The 15,651-nt window shown below is 42.1% G+C and overlaps 1 protein-coding gene across 6 annotated transcripts in view; it reads left to right on the top strand.

Moving 5' to 3' along the window:
* Positions 1-12,276: 12,276 nt before the first annotated feature.
* The window catches only part of AOPEP (aminopeptidase O (putative)), a 395,656-nt gene continuing 392,281 nt past the window's right edge, over positions 12,277-15,651 (top strand). For all 6 annotated transcript variants that reach the window (XR_007131178.1, XR_007131175.1, XR_007131177.1 and 3 more), the window contains exon 1: positions 12,277-12,343. The gene's annotated coding sequence lies outside the window, so the exon portion shown is untranslated. The remainder of the gene's footprint in view (positions 12,344-15,651) is intronic.

The raw sequence follows: 15,651 nt of genomic DNA, 5'->3' as shown, positions 1-15,651 counted from the left end.
ACTGGTAAGCATAACAAAAATAATACACCCTCTGAAAATAAGTAAAATATAAAATGCACAAGTTGGTTCAAAAACAGTGTAACTATATAAATATGTCCTCACAATTTGTTCCATCTCATTGATTCTTCAATAAAGGCATTACACCACTCTAGGTGATTGTGATAAACAAGGCATTATAGACTTTACATTGTATCATGGAGAGAAATGGTTATTAATAATACAATTGTAGAACTGTATTATTTAACTGTACAGTGGCATTATTTCATTATAATTATCATAAGTTCTTTGATGGACAGGAAATCAGAATCAGATCTAAGAAGACTTCAGCATTCCAAGAATGATGTCAAATGACCCCCTTCATGGTGGATTATGCACTTATTTACTATGAGATATATTTCTTCTCCAGAGATTCCTTGTTTGTGTATCAGTTGTAGATTTTTGGTTTGCAGTTATTCTGAAGTTTTGATGTAAGAGTCTATATGTATATGAGATTGTTTTAAGTTGTTGTTCTCTTAATTGCAAGTTCATCTCTGGTGTCCCGCATTTGTACCCACCTCTTCTCATGATTTCTGATTTTGATGGTATAATTGTGCATGGATGATTTCATATCTTTACTGTATATATACCTTTACTCGTGAACCTTGTCATTTGTGGAATTTTTGTTTCCTGTTGCTGATCTTTTCTTTCCTGCCTAGAGATTTTAGTATTTGTTTTAAGGCTGGTTTAGTGTTGCTGAATTCTCTTAGCTTTTGCTTATCTGAGAAGGTTTTTATTTCTCCTTCAAATCTGAATGAGAGCCTTGCTGGGTAGAGTATTCTTGCTTGGAGGTTTTTTCCTTTCATCACGTTAAGTATATCATGCCACTCTCTTCTGGACTGCAGAGTTTCTGCTGAAAAATCTGCCGATAACCTTATTGGGGTTCCCTTGTAGTTTACTTGTTTCTTTTCCCTAGCTGCTTTCAAGATTTTCTCTTTGTCTTTAATTTTGGTCAGTTTGATTATTATATGTCTCAGTGTGTTCCTCCTTGGGTTTATTTTATATGGTACTCATTGTGCCTCCTGATTTGAGTGAGTGATTCCTTTCCCATGTTAGGGAAATTTTTGGCTATTATCTCTTGGAATATTTTTTCTGTCCCCTTCTCTCTCTCTTCTCCTTCTGACACCCCTATAATACGGATGTTGGTGCGTTTAACATTGTCCCAGAGTTCCCTGAGACTCTCTTCATTTGTTTTCAATCTTTTTTCTCTTTTCTGTTCTGCATCCGTAATTTCTTCTAATCTGTCCTCCACCTCGCTTATTCGTTCTTCTGCCTCCTGTATTCTGCTGTTAGCTGCTTCTAGTGAGTTTTTTATTTCAGTTATTGTATTTTGCATCTCTTCTTGTTTAAGTTTTATATCTTGTATCTCTTTGGTCAGTGTTTCCTGTAAGTTATCCATCTTTGCCTCCAGTTTATTTCCAATGTCTTGCATCATCTTTAGCATCAACAGTCTAAAGTCTTTTTCCTGGAGGCTGAGAATCTCCTCATGGCTTAGCTGTTTTTCTGGGGTTTTTCCTTTCTCCCTCATCTGAGTTATAGTTCTCCGTCTTTTCATTTTTATGGGTTTTTGGTGTGGTGACCTTTTTATAGATAATAGAGCTGTAGCCTCTCTTACTTCTGGTGTCTGCCCCCCTTGTGGCTGAAGTCGGTATGGGGGGCTTGCTGTAGGCTTCCTGATGGGAGGGGCTGATGCCTGCCCACTGGTAGGTGGAGCTGATTCTAATCCCTCTGGTGGGTGGGGTTTAGTCTCTGGATGGGATTAGAGGCAGCTGTGTGCCTGAGGCTCTTTAGGTAGCCTGTTTACTGAGGGGTGGGGCTGTGATCCCACCTGGATTGTTGTTTGCCCTGGGGCTTATCAGCAGCTGACTGATGGGTGGGGCCAGATTTTCCCAAAATGGCCACCTCCAGAGAAAGACAACTGCTTAATATTCCCAAGAGCTTTGCCTTCAATGTCCTTTCCTCACAACAAGCCACATTCACCCCTGTTTTCCCATGATGTCCTCCAAGAACTGCAGTCAGGTTTGACCTAGGTTCCTGTGGAGACCTTGCTCTGCCCTGGGACCTAGTGCACGTGAAAGTCTGTGTGCACCTTTTAAGAATGGGGTCTCCGTTTCCCCCAGTCCTGTGGAGCTCCTGCACACAAGCCCTGCTGGCCTTCAATGCCAGATGCTCCAGGGGCTCTTTCTCCCAGTGACAGATCCCAGCATGTGAGGGTTTGATGTGGGGCTCAGAACTCTCACTCCTGTAGGTGAGTCTCTGTGAGCCAGTTAGTTTTCAGTCTGTGGAGCTTCCCACTCAGGAGGTATGGGGTTGTTTATATCACGAAATCACCCCTCCTACCTGTGGATGTGGCCTCCTCTTTTTCTTCTGGAGCAGGATATGTGTTTCCGGTCCATTTGGGTGGAGATTGCTCATTGTTTAGTTGTGAATTTTGTTGTTTTTAGGAGAGAAGTTGAGCTCCAGTCCTTCTATTCTGCCATCTTAATCCCGTCCCCACAACTATATTTTTATAGTAATTTTCCTGATATAATACTTGAAACCAGAATCCCAACTAACACAAGCATCCAGCCAGTGGTAATTTCCTGTCAGGAGATAAGAATGAGTGTTTATCAATTCTTTTATGGAAGTCTTTGTGTTTTAAGTGGATTTTAAAAGCAGAATCTCTGAAACATTGTTATTACTGGCGGTGCCAGAATTAGAAAAAATCAGTGACTTTTGAAAGGCCTTCATTTAAGTTGAATCTCACAGATTCATAGGGCTATATCTTGCTAGGTTGGAACAAAGAGCAAATTTTGGTTACTTTTAGCAATGCTTCTAAAATCACTGTATTTTTTTTTCTTTTTTGGTGGGCAAATGGACCCCAATTCCGGCTGTCTCCAATACTGTCATTGGTGATCAGTGCAACTTGCCTCCAATAGCATAAACATGACTGCTGGGAGGGGCCCTTTTAAGGGGAATGGCCTGGATTGCCTGAACCCTGTCCCTTATGAGGGAACCACCAGAGAGGGCCTTGCTGGCGTCTTTCCAAAGCGATGCCATTGGGTTTGTGCTTTGGGTGAAGTTTTACTCATGCTGTGTTGGCTCAGCGTCTGGCTGGAAACAGAATATGCTTCCCCTTAGTCCCTTTCATAGAGAGTGTTGATCTTTTCCTGCGTCTGCTTTTCTGCCTCCCAAAAAACATGGGCACAGAAGTCACAGAAGCGTCTTATCTTTCATTCACCCATTCTTTTGTATGTGTGTGTGTGTGTGTGTGTGTGTGTTTAGAAGTTTGTTCTTTAATAAGTTGACATATAGTGACATGCATACATAAATGAGCATTTGCTGAGGTTTAACAAAGACCTGCACCTCCGTCATCCAAACCCCATTAAGATGTGGAAGATCATGATTATCACAACCCAAAAACCTTCCTTCCTCTTCCCACTCAGTCTCTGCTCCTAGCCTCTCAGAAACAACTTTTTTGAAGTTTTTCTATCTTGGGTAAAGTTTCTCATTAAACAAACTTTAACAGTTCGTAGTCTTGTATCTGTTTAATTCTGCAGCAGGACGCTTTTTGAGGTTCGTCTGTGTTATGATTATTGATAGTTGATTCCTTTTAATTTGTTTAAATTTTATTTATTTAACACTGGTATAGTCACTTTTTTTTTTTTTTTGCTCAGTGTTAGTCTAGCACATCCTTATCTTTCCTCTTTTTAATCTAGTTATGTCTTTTTTTTTTTCTGTCTTTTTGTCTTTTTGTTGTTGTTGTTGTTGTTGCTATTTCTTGGGCCGCTCCCGCGGCATATGGAGGTTCCCAGGCTAGGGGTTGAATCGGAGCTGTAGCCACCAGCCTACGCCAGAGCCAGAGCAACACGGGATCCGAGCCGCGTCTGCAACCTACACCACAGCTCACGGCAACGCCGGATCCTTAACCCACTGAGCAAGGGCAGGGACCGAACCCGCAACCTCATGGTTCCTAGTCGGATTCGTTAACCACTGCGCCATGACGGGAACTCCCAATCTAGTTATGTCTTATTAAAAATTAAAAAAAAAAATTTTAGGGCCATATGGAGGTTCCCAGGCTAGGGGTTCAATCAGAGCTATAGCTGCCGGCCTGCGCCACAGCCACAGCAATGCAGGATCTGAGCTGTGTCTGCGACCTACACCACAGCTCACAGCAATGCCGGATCCTTAACCCACTGAGCGAAGCCAGGGATCAAACCCACAACCTCATGTTTCCTAGTGGGATTCATTTCTTCTGTGCCATGATGGGAACTCCTAGTTATGCCATTGTATTTAGAGTAGGGTGTAGGCAACAAGTTGCTGGGTTGCCTGTTGGATCCATTCGTACTGCCTTTAGCTTGATTGTTTAGACCATTTATGTTTAATACGATTGCTAATATGGTTCCAGTTAAATGTACCACTTTGCTTTTAGTACCTGTTACTGGCTTACTAATTCTAGCTCATTGTTCTGGTATTTTAGTGTTTGCTTTTTAGAGTTTAGAGCATACATCTTTTCATTCAACCATTCTTTCAATAAATAAGTGTGCACTGAGCACCTTCTCGAGACCAGCATTCCTAGGTGTTGAGACTGGCTGTCCGCGTTAGCCTGAGACTGGCAAACCACTTAGCCTCACCCACTCCATCTACCAGAATGACCATGATCATCCTAGGGCTACCCAAGGCCGGCTCTTTTTCACCTCTTCCATTCTGCCTGGTCTTCAGCTTTCTTGGTTTCTCAATACTCCACACCCTAACCCAACTTTATTCCCATTTCTCGGTCTTCCTTTTCTTGCCATGCTGGCTTTTCTACTTGGAACCCAGCTAAGACACAAGCCCAGGGCTCTGGCCTCTAATGTAATAAACCAATCGCTTTTTTTTTTCTTTCTTCAGAATAGCCTGGAAGTGAATTCCCGTTGTGGCTCAGCAGGTTAGGATCACAACTAGTATCCATGAGAATGTGGGTTCCAGCCCTGGCGTCACTCAGTGGATGAAGGATGTGACATTGCCATGAGCTGCAGTGTAGGTGCAGATGCGGCTTGGATCTGGCATTGCTGTGGCTGTGGTGTAGGCCGGCAGCTGCAGCTCTGATTCCACCCCTAGCCTGGGAACCTCCATATGCTGCAGGTGCACCACCCCCTCCCAAACAAAAACAAAAAAATCCACAGAGTAGCCTGGAAGTTCTTTGACATCAGGGATGTGTTTTTTCCCTCTTTATATCCTCAGAGCCCCCAAATGTACCTAGTACATGGCAGCACTCAGGAAATCTTGCTGGCTATATGACACATTCAATGAGCAGGAATGTATCTATGTTAAGTCTGGCACACCCCCTTTCCCACTGAGCATGCTCCAGCGTGAGAGAAGAAGAGACCAGAGATGGTGGTAGAGGGACTCTCTTGTCTAGACGTCAAAGGCTCTGTGCCATCCACGGATGAGCCACTTTAATGTTTATCTGCATTGGAATCCTCTGTAAACTGTTGTCTTCTCCTGTAAAAATGAATATTTCCTCATGAATGCCACTCTCCGTCTTTCTAGGAATCATGCATTTCATCCTCTTTGGTTGGCAGTGTTACCTTGATTCCTCCTTGTGCCTCTTTCTTTTCTTTTCTTTTTTTTTTTTTTAGTAAAAAGAGCATGACTTTCAGACTTGGAGCCCTTGGAAGTGACCCTGTCCCTTCAAGGCATAGGCTCTCCTCTCTGTTTATGTCTGCCTTCAGCCACCAGTGCTCTCTGTAGTGATAAGATCTGTGGCCCAAATAGCCATATGTATAAATCAACAGTAATCTCTTCAGCTCATATTAATGAAGTCACTGGGATGACTTATAGCTCACGGCTCTCAGGCCAATTGATGTATTCAATGTTCATTTACCAAGGATTCTATTCTAGTAAGATTTTTCTCCTGGAAACTTGCAAATATTTCAAATCCTGCATTTATATTTCGACAAAATCATCCCACCTGTCTCTCATCAACCCACAGTGAGTTTTAGAATTTTTTTGGCCCCAGTTCCTGCCTCAGGAGAGGATGACATGCAAATCCAAGCTGGGTCTCATGTGCTCACTTCTTTTGGTGTGGCATCTGGGTAGGCTATGGTGACATGAAATGGGCTAGAGACATGGCAGGCAGGCTTTAGGCTAACTTTCTTATTCTTAAGGAAATTCTATTAAGAGCTTATAGGCTCATATAACTATATTTGGTATCTAGGTGAAGTGGGAAAAGAAGAAACTTGAAATCTTAAAAACCCCATAAAATCAGGAGTTCCCTTTGTGGCTCAGTGGTTAATGAACCCGACTAGGATCCATGAGGATGAGAGTTCCATCCCTGGCCTCCCTCAGTGGGTTAAGGATCCGGCCTTGCTGTGAACTGAAGTGTAGGTCAAAGCTGTGGCTCAAATCCGGCATTTGCTGTGGCTGTGGTGTAGGCTGGCAGCTGCAGCTCCAATTTGACCCCTAGCCTGGGAACTTCCACGTGCCATAGGTGCAGCCTAAAAAGAAAAAGAAAAAAAAAAAAAGGGAGCATGTGGATAAGTAACATTTCCACAATAGAAGACTCTTTTTATTTTATTTATTTATTTATCTTTTTGTCTTTGCTACGGCCACTCCTGCGGCATATGGAGGTTCCCAGGCTAGGGGCCCAATCAGAGCTGTAGCTACCGGCCTACACTACAGCCACAGCAACACGGGATCCGAGCCACGTCTGCGACCTACACCACAGGTCACGGCAACGCTGAATCCTTAACCCACTGAGCAAGGCCAGGGCTTGAACCCACAACTTCTTGGTTCCTAGTCAGATTCGTTAACCACTAAGCCACAACGAACACTCCAGAAGACTCTTTTTCTTTTTTCTTTTTTTTGTCTTTTTGTCTCCTTAGGGCCACAGCCGACGCCCATGGAAGGTCTCAGGCTAGGGGTCGGATCAGACTTATAGCCTTGAGCCTATGCCAGAGCCACAGCAACACGCAATCTGAGCCGCATCTGCAAGCTACACCACAGCTCACAGCAACGCCAGATCCTTAACCCACTGAGCGAGGCCAGGGATTGAACCTGAGTTCTAATGGAAGCTAGTCAGGTTCGTTAACTGCTGAGCCATGACGGGAACTCCCAGAAGGCTCATTTTAAACTCAGTTTTCAAGGGCTTTTTTGGAGACTGATCACATAGGCCTTCTCTACCTAACTACTATCAAAATACTGACTCACAGAAGGAAAGCAGATGTCCCTATAAATTATTTCATTCACGCAAAGAGTCTAGCCCCAGCCAAATGACCATATCAGTTGGCAATGTTTCAGCAGCCAAGTTCTTTATAAGAAATTTCTTTTTTCTTTTTACGGCTGCACCTGTGGCATATGGAAGTTCCCAGGCTAGGGGTCAAATCAGACCTGCAGCTGAGGCCTATGCCACTGCCACAGCAGTGCCAGATCTGAGCCATATCTGTGACCTACATTGCTGCTTGCAGCAATGCTGGATCCTTAACCCACTGGGTGAGGCCTGGGATCCAACCCGCATCCTCACAGAGACTACATTGAGTCCTTAACCTGCTGAGTCACAGTGGGAACTCCCATGAGGAATTTTTTTGAGATTTAGCTTTAAGAAGTAATATGCAAAGTAAGGTAAGTCAAAGCAGATCTGGGGGTAGACTTTTCCTTTAGTTTGCTGGCCTATTTCACATTTACAAGTTGATGCATTCTTTTCCACCTAAAGATAAATGCTATATTTCATTTTATTTTATTTTTTGTTTTTTTGCCTTTTTCTAGGGCCGCTCCCGTGGCATATGGAGGTTCCCAGGCTAGGGGTCTAATCGGAGCTGTAGTTGCTGGTCTATGCCATTGCCATAGCAACTCGGGATCTGAGCCAAATCTGCAACCTACACCACAGCTCACAGCAACGCCGGATCCTTAACCCATGGAGCAAGGCCAGGGATTGAACCCACAACCTCATGGTTCCTAGTCAGATTCGTTAACCACTGCACCACGACAGGAACTCTGATAAATACTATATTTTAAAATGTCTGAAGGCTGAAGCTACAAATGCAGAATTATTGATAGTTTTTTTTTTTAAAGGCTGTGAGTTTTGATTATTTAAATTTTCATTTTTTTTTTCTTTTTAGGGCCACACCTGTGGCATATGAAAGTTCCCAGGCTAGGAATCGAACCATATTTGCAACTGCCAGCCTACACCACAGCAACACAGGACCTGAGCCTTGCCTTCGATCTACACCACAGTTCACAGCAGTTCGGGACCCTTAACCCACTGAGTGAGGCCAGGGATTGAACTAGCATCCTCAGGGATAACAGTTGGTTTTGTAACAGCTAAGCCACAATGGGAATTCCTATAATTATAACTGTATACATACCATACTTGACATAAACCAGAGTCAAGTCCTAGAAATTTATTTCTGTGGAAGAAACCCCATTTTTTCATAATAATTTACTTTGTAAAATTTAACTTCTACATAATCATGAAAAATAGGAGAAGAAACAGTGAAAGGGGATTTTTTTATTCTTATGGGTACACACATCACAATATACATTGTCCAGCTGAAGCATGGTCACGATGGGTACTACATGACCCATCGTGATTCCGAAAGGCAAGATAGCTCATATCAAGTGCTTTGTTGCCTTGAATCTGGTTGTTTAACTACCACATACAGAGTTTTAAGTGCGCACTTTTTCCAGTTTTCCGAGTTCTTCTTACTCTGAATCACCAAAATGAGAAAACTCCTGCATTTAAACCAACCTCTTATAACTTGTTAATATCAGAAATGACCATGATCTTCATTTTTTATTTTGTTTATGGCTGCACCTGCAACACATGGAAGTTCCCAGGCTAGGGGCTGAATGGGAGCTGCAGCTGCCAGCCTACACAACAGCCACAGCAACACAAGATCTGAGCTGCATCTGCAACCTACACCACAGTTCATGGCAACGCCCAATCCTTAACCCACTGAATGGGGCCAGGGATCGAACCTGCATCCTCAGGGATTCTTAACTCACTGAGCCACAACGGGAAGTCCAGTTCCAGTTCTTTTACACATAAACTTTACACTGAAGTTATAATCCAGTATTATTTTTCTCTTCATGAAATATAATAACCCTTAGAGCTCCCGACATTATGAACTTTCTTTTGTGGTTAATTAACCAAGGCCATTTTTTTTTTCTGCATAAACTTTGTAGACCTAAATTTTGACGTTTTTGATTTTCAATCAACTTTTAATAAATGACAAATTTTACTGTGTTTTTCTCAGTTTTCCAGTTTTCAGTGTTACCAATCAGTTCTTTTTCAGTCAGTGTTTTTTCCATAAGAAAACTCTGTCCAGTTTTAGTCAGTGTTAATTCCATTTTGCATTGATTATTTTTATCAGGCCCAGTTTTTCCTGTCAACCTGATCACAATATCTTTGTTATTTAAATAGCTAGGCAAGCAACAACTGAAAAAATTATAGGTAATTATCTGATAAGTTTGGTGAGTTAATGAAACAGAATTTTACAATGGAACAGATCCTAGGACTCAGCTAGTTCAAGCCTCTCATTTAACAGGTGAAACAAACTGGATGTAGTGAGGTCAAGTAACCTACCCAGAAAGAGATAAGGAAGGCTTGCGCAAAGGCAGTGATCAGTTAGGACAGAGGCGATGGGCAGATGGGGTAGATATTGAGGAAAGCAAGATCAGGACATGTTTGGTTGGACTGTGGGATGAAGGACAGGAACAAGACCACAATGATCCTGAATTTCATGAGGGGGTGACTTGATGGGTATAGAGGAATCAACTGAGAAAAAGAATACTTACGTAGGTTAGGTTTGGGGGCGGGTGGATAATGGGTTCAATTTGATTGATTGATTGAGTCTTTTTAGGGCCGCACGTGTGGCACATGGAAGTTCCCAGGCTAGGGGTCGAATTGAAGCTGCAGCTATCAGCTTATACCACAGCCACAGCAATGCCAGATCCGAGCCGCATCTGCCACCAACACCACAGCTCATAGCAATGCTGAATCCTTAACCCACTGATTGAGGCCAGGGATCCAACATGTGTCCTCATGGATATGAGTCATGCGTGTTCCTGCTGTGCCACAATGGGAACTTCCTTCAATAAGAAATTTTTAAAAGGTTTGGGTGGTGAGATAGACTTGGGAGTCAATCACCTTAAGGGTGATAGTCACTTGAGAGTAGACAAAATTGACATCTTGGGGCAATATCCATCAAGAAGGCAACGTTGTAGGTTGTAGGCTTCAACTAGCTTACAGGTATGTTTTATTTGGTCCAAAAAATAGTTTGACAAAATTCAAATTAGTGACTAACATTTGAAATTTGATAGATTTCACATATCCATATATGGATTTCTCTTTAAAAATGGGAGGATCTGATATCACTGGGCAAAATTCCTGGTTGGCAAAAATAAATGAGAGCTGAGTAGGGACCATCAGCTGCAGTTCTCCAGAGTATCAATTCCTGAGCCTCACTCCTTGGTGTTTCCTGCCAAAGGCACTGTAGGGTTTTGTGTTTGCCCCTGATGTAGCATAAGAAGATCAGAGGTAAAGAGATAAGGAAAAGGAAAAGAAAGAGAAGCCCTTTAATGGAAACTGAGGGGAAACAGTCAGAAACATAAGAGGGCTTGGTAACAATGAAGCAAAGGGATCGGGGTTGGAAGGAGAAGGATCCAATCTTGTGAAGTATTAGACATTGTGTTATAGACATAGCTATTTGCACAAGCCCAAAGTTTAGGAGTCATTTTTGACAACTTTATTTTTCTTATGGCCTTATTTAATGGATGTCCAAGTCTGTAATATCTACTTCCAAATTGTTCCTTAAATTTAATTTATTCCTCTCATTTCTTACCTGATCATTGCAAAAGCAACTATTCTCTCTGCATCCTTTCTTGTCTCCAAATTGCTGTTATACACAGCAGCCAGTGTGATGTTACAAAACCAGATCCTGTCACTCACAAGTTTAGAATTCTCTTTGACTTGCTTAGCTCATTTTTCATTCTTCCAGGGGAAGCCTAGCCTACTTTCTCACTTTTGCAAGGGCACCACCACATTCTGTCCCCTCCCCGGTAGTTTTTGAACCTGTTGCTCCTTCTCTTGGTTGCTCTTACTACAGATCTTCAGAGCTAGCTTCTTCCCTTCTCAGTTCAAGGAGCCTCTTCATAGGGCACTTCCTTGTGATCCTTCCTTTAGTTTCTAAATAATTCACATGAACTTTTTGGTTTTTCAGTGCATATGGAAGTTATGTTTACACCATACTGTAGTCTGTTAAGCGTGCAATAGCATTATCACAAAAAAACCTTAGTTAAAAATAGTTTGTTGCTAAAAAAGCTATTATTACTAGTAGTCTTTTTTTTTTTTTGTCTTTTTGCCTTTTTCTAGGGTTGCACCTGTGGCAGATGGAGGTTCCCAGGCTAGGGGTCTAATTGGAGATGTAGCCGCCAGCCTAGGCCAGAGCCACAGCAACACGGATATGAGCAGAGTCTGCAACCTACACCACAGCTCAGGGCAACGCAGGATCCTCAACCCACTGAGCAAGGCCAGGGATCGAACCCGCAACCTCATGGTTCCTAGTTGGATTCGTTAACTACTGAGCCATGACGGGAACTCCACAAGTAGTATTTTTAAACAAATGGCTGCACTTGTGGCACATGGACGTTTGGAGCCAGAGGTTGAGCCACAGCCAATGCAGAAGCAACGCCATGTAGTTATGCTGTGAGCCACAAGGGAAGTCCGTAACCATTACTTGACAATGGCAGAGTTGCCACAAACCTTCAGTTTGCAAAAACTGCAATACCTGTAAAGTGAAACAAAGTGAAGTGCAATAAAACAAGGTATGTCTAAAATATCTTTGTTGAGTTATTCAATGTTTGCTTTCTCAACAAAATGGTAATGTCCATGAAGTTAGAATAGCGTCTATTTCGTCATCGCTGTACCCCAGATTCTATCTATGACAGTGCTTGCCTGGGACACAGTAGGACTTTAATATTGTGGTGGAACGAACAAGTATGTAGACAGACAGAAAAGGCATAGCAAAATAAAGAATAAAAAGTCCATGTCTGCATTTCAATAACATTTTTTTTTCTTAAGTGCCTATAAGGTTTTGCAATTGGGAATAGCTGGGTAAGAGGGCATCCCTGCAAAACCCAAACTAATTTCTCTTTCGTTCCTTCCTAAACCCGAGGGAGCTCCGCGCCTGCGCAGACCTCCACTCCCCCTCGCCTCTTCCCAAGGGGGCGGGGTCAGGCCTGCTCCAGCCCAGGCGCGCGAGGATGACGTCACTCGGCGCGTGCCCGGGTAGCCCGTGGTAACACCTAATCAGCGGAAGTGGAGACCCGTGGCAGGCGGCTGAGACAGGTAACCTATGTGCTCCCTGTTGGGTCCCTGCCTGTCTCTCCTGCGGCACTGAGATGGTGGCGGGGTCGGCAGCGTCCCATCTTGAAGGTGACCGGGAGCCCGCCCCTACCTTCATCTTTCTTGAACAGCGGGGTCCCCATTCCTCTCAGTCCTCCAAACTCCTGAGGCTGAACCCGGTCTGGGGACTGGGCTGAGCGGGCTCCTCTTCTCCGCCTCCTCTCTCGGCGTTGCTGTGGGCTCTGAGGGCCTCTCCTTGGTGGCTCAGACCTTTTCTCAGACTGAAGTTGCCTCCTCCTTCCTCTCTTACCTCCAGGCCCACCTCACCTGCTTCTTTCCGCTCCTAGCCCCACGGTGCTAATCTCCAGTCTTGTTTAAGGAGACAGAAATTTCCTCTTCTGTCCTTTTTCTCTTGCAGTGATACCTAGCTACCTCCCCTCCTGCCTGAGAATCCGTACTGAGAGCTCCAAGTTTTGAGTTGAGTTCTTGTGTTCCTAAGGAGCATTCGTTCTCCATCAGTGTGGAGTTTTGCTTATTAAGTAAGGCATGTATTTATTGGCTAAGGGGGTGGTGCAATAATGTGAACAGTTATTGTGATAATAGATGGTTCACATGGCATCCAGTTAACTGTTGAGATAGATAAAACATTTATAGCCTTTCCTTAAAATGCTGCTGTCCCCGTATTTCTTTTTGGTTTTCAAGTAATGATGCTTGATCAATTATCCTTGCAAGGGTAGCCTTCAAAATAAGTAAGCAGCAGAACCCTATTGACAATGTTTTGACCGCCAACAATTAATAAGATTCGTATTATTGATAAAGGACTATGGGTTATTACAAAACCAACCAGAACAGATGTGGGAGGAGACACAGGATTCTGATATTTTTTTATCTCATAGAGGCTTTGGTTTTATATTTTCTTATATTTTTAGTACATCCCATTTTTGCATAGAGTAAATGGTACTTATTCTAATTCTGAGAAGCCCGTGAACGACTTGACAATTGGTAAGATTAGGCTCTTACATTTGGGGGACAAGGTAGAAAAGATCGGAGAATAATAGTAGTCATTCATTATTGGCCAGCAGCTATATTCCGGGGACTCTTTTCCACACTTTGCAGGTGTTTCTTCCTTAGCTTACACAAGAACCTGGTGAGTTAGGAATTAGTATCTTCAGTTTATAGAGAAGCAACTTTGGTTCAGTTTTAGTTTAACTTTCCAAAAGTTCATAGTAACTATACAGTGGAGACAAGCTTGATTACAGATCTAAGTATGGCTTGAAAGCCTGTACTTTTTAAATAACTCTACTATGAGTGATCAAATTCTGTGCTTTTTACAATAATGACACATAATTCTATGAGTTTATTCACTCATCCAAATGTTTTGACACTGTCTAATATATTTAGTATTAGGTTCTCATATACCTAGAATCAAAACACCTGGAAAGCTTAATTTATTTTTGATCCCCCTACACTCACACACATACCCCACATACATATCCTACTTTTCTTTAAGAATGAGATAAATGGCAAATAAGATTGCTCAGTACCTTTCTGTTTGGGGCTCTTAGGGAATGAGTAATTTTTTTTTTTTCCCTTTTTAACAGCCGCACCTGTGGCATATGGAAGTTCCAGTGCTAGGAGTCAGATCGGAGCTACAGCTGCAGGCTTATGCCACAGCCACACCACCACCAGATTTGAGCCTCTTCTGTGACTTATACCACAGCTTGTGGTCACACTGGATCCTTAACTCACTGAATGAGTCCAAGGATCGAACCACATGGATACTATGTCTGATTGTTAACCCACTGAGCCACAACAGGAACTCTGATTTTTTTTTTAATCTTATTTTATTGAAGTATAGTTGGTTTACAATGTTGTGTTAATTGCTGCAGTATAGCAAAGTGATTCAGGTATACAAATATATATTCTTTTTCATATTCTTTTCCATTATGGTTTATCACAGGATATTGAATGTAGTTCCTTGTGCCGTACAATAGGGCCTTGTTGTTTATCCATTCTGTATGTAATAGTTTGCCTGTGCTATTCCCAAATTCCCAGTCCTTCCCTCCCCCTCGGCAACTGTAAGTTTTTTCTCTATGTCTGTGAGTCTGTTTCTGTTTAGTAGATATGTTCATTTGTGTCATATTTTATCATATAATGATATCACATGATTTTGTCTTTCTTTTTCTAACTTAGTGTAAGTTCCAGGTCCGTCCATGTTGCCGCAAATGACATTATTTCATTCCTTTTTATGGCTGAGTGGTATTCCATTGTGTATATGTGTGTGTACACACACACACACACTGCCTCTTTTTTAATTGTTAGGTTTTAATTATTTATTTTATTTTTATTTTTTTTCTGCACCGGTGGCGTGTGGAATTACCCAGCCAGGGACTGAACCAGCACCACAGCAGTGATAACACCGAATCATTAACTACTTGGCCACCAGGGAAGTCCTTTAAGTTTTTTTAAAAATTTGTATTTATTTATTTTTATTGTTATTTTATATATCACATCTTCTTAATCTGTTCCTCTGTCAGTGGACATTTAGGTTGTTTCCATGCCTTGGCTATTGTAAATAGTGCTGCTATGAACACAGGGGTGCATGTATATTTCTGAATTATAGTTTTGTCTGGATATGCCAGGAGTGGGGTTGACAGATCCTAGGACAACTCTATTTTTAGTTTTTTGAGGAACCTCCTTACTGTTTTCCATGGCGGCTGCACCAATTTACAGAGCGTGAGTAATTTTGGACAGTTGAAAGTTTTACCCCCTTTAAGAAGTGAAAATTATTGAAGATTTTGGATGGAAAATTTTGAAGTGCTCTAAATAATTCTTTGCCCTCTTAAATAGTAAGCATACCGAACATATTTTAACCTTCCCTTAGTCTCAGAGTAGTCATTATAAATCTCACTTATTGTTGTGTTGTACTATGATGATTTTCTCAGAGCTTTTGTTATATTTGACACCCCCCCAGATGCTTTGTATTTTGAGTTTTTTTATACTTTATGTAGTCTATTCCTTATTATCACCAAGAGATTGTAAATCATAGCAATTAAAAATAAGGACTGGGAACCACACTTGGTAGATTCAGGTCCTTGCTCTGCCACTTACTAGCAGGACAGTGAGCCCAGATAGGTTAGTTGACCCCTCTACACCTCAGTTTCCTCATTCATAAAATGGGAATGATCAGAATACTTATTGTCTGAGATTGTTAGGAGGGTAATGTGAGTTAGTAGTATATGTAAAAAAGTTATAACAAACTGGGCATATTGTAAGAGCCATATAAGTGTTTGCTAATATTATTAGTCTGG

This window comes from Phacochoerus africanus, chromosome 12 (assembly GCF_016906955.1).
Source record: "Phacochoerus africanus isolate WHEZ1 chromosome 12, ROS_Pafr_v1, whole genome shotgun sequence".
NCBI classification, from domain to species: domain Eukaryota; kingdom Metazoa; phylum Chordata; class Mammalia; order Artiodactyla; family Suidae; genus Phacochoerus; species Phacochoerus africanus.
Note: the sequence above shows the minus strand (reverse complement) of the source record. Positions and strands in the feature narration are given on the sequence as shown.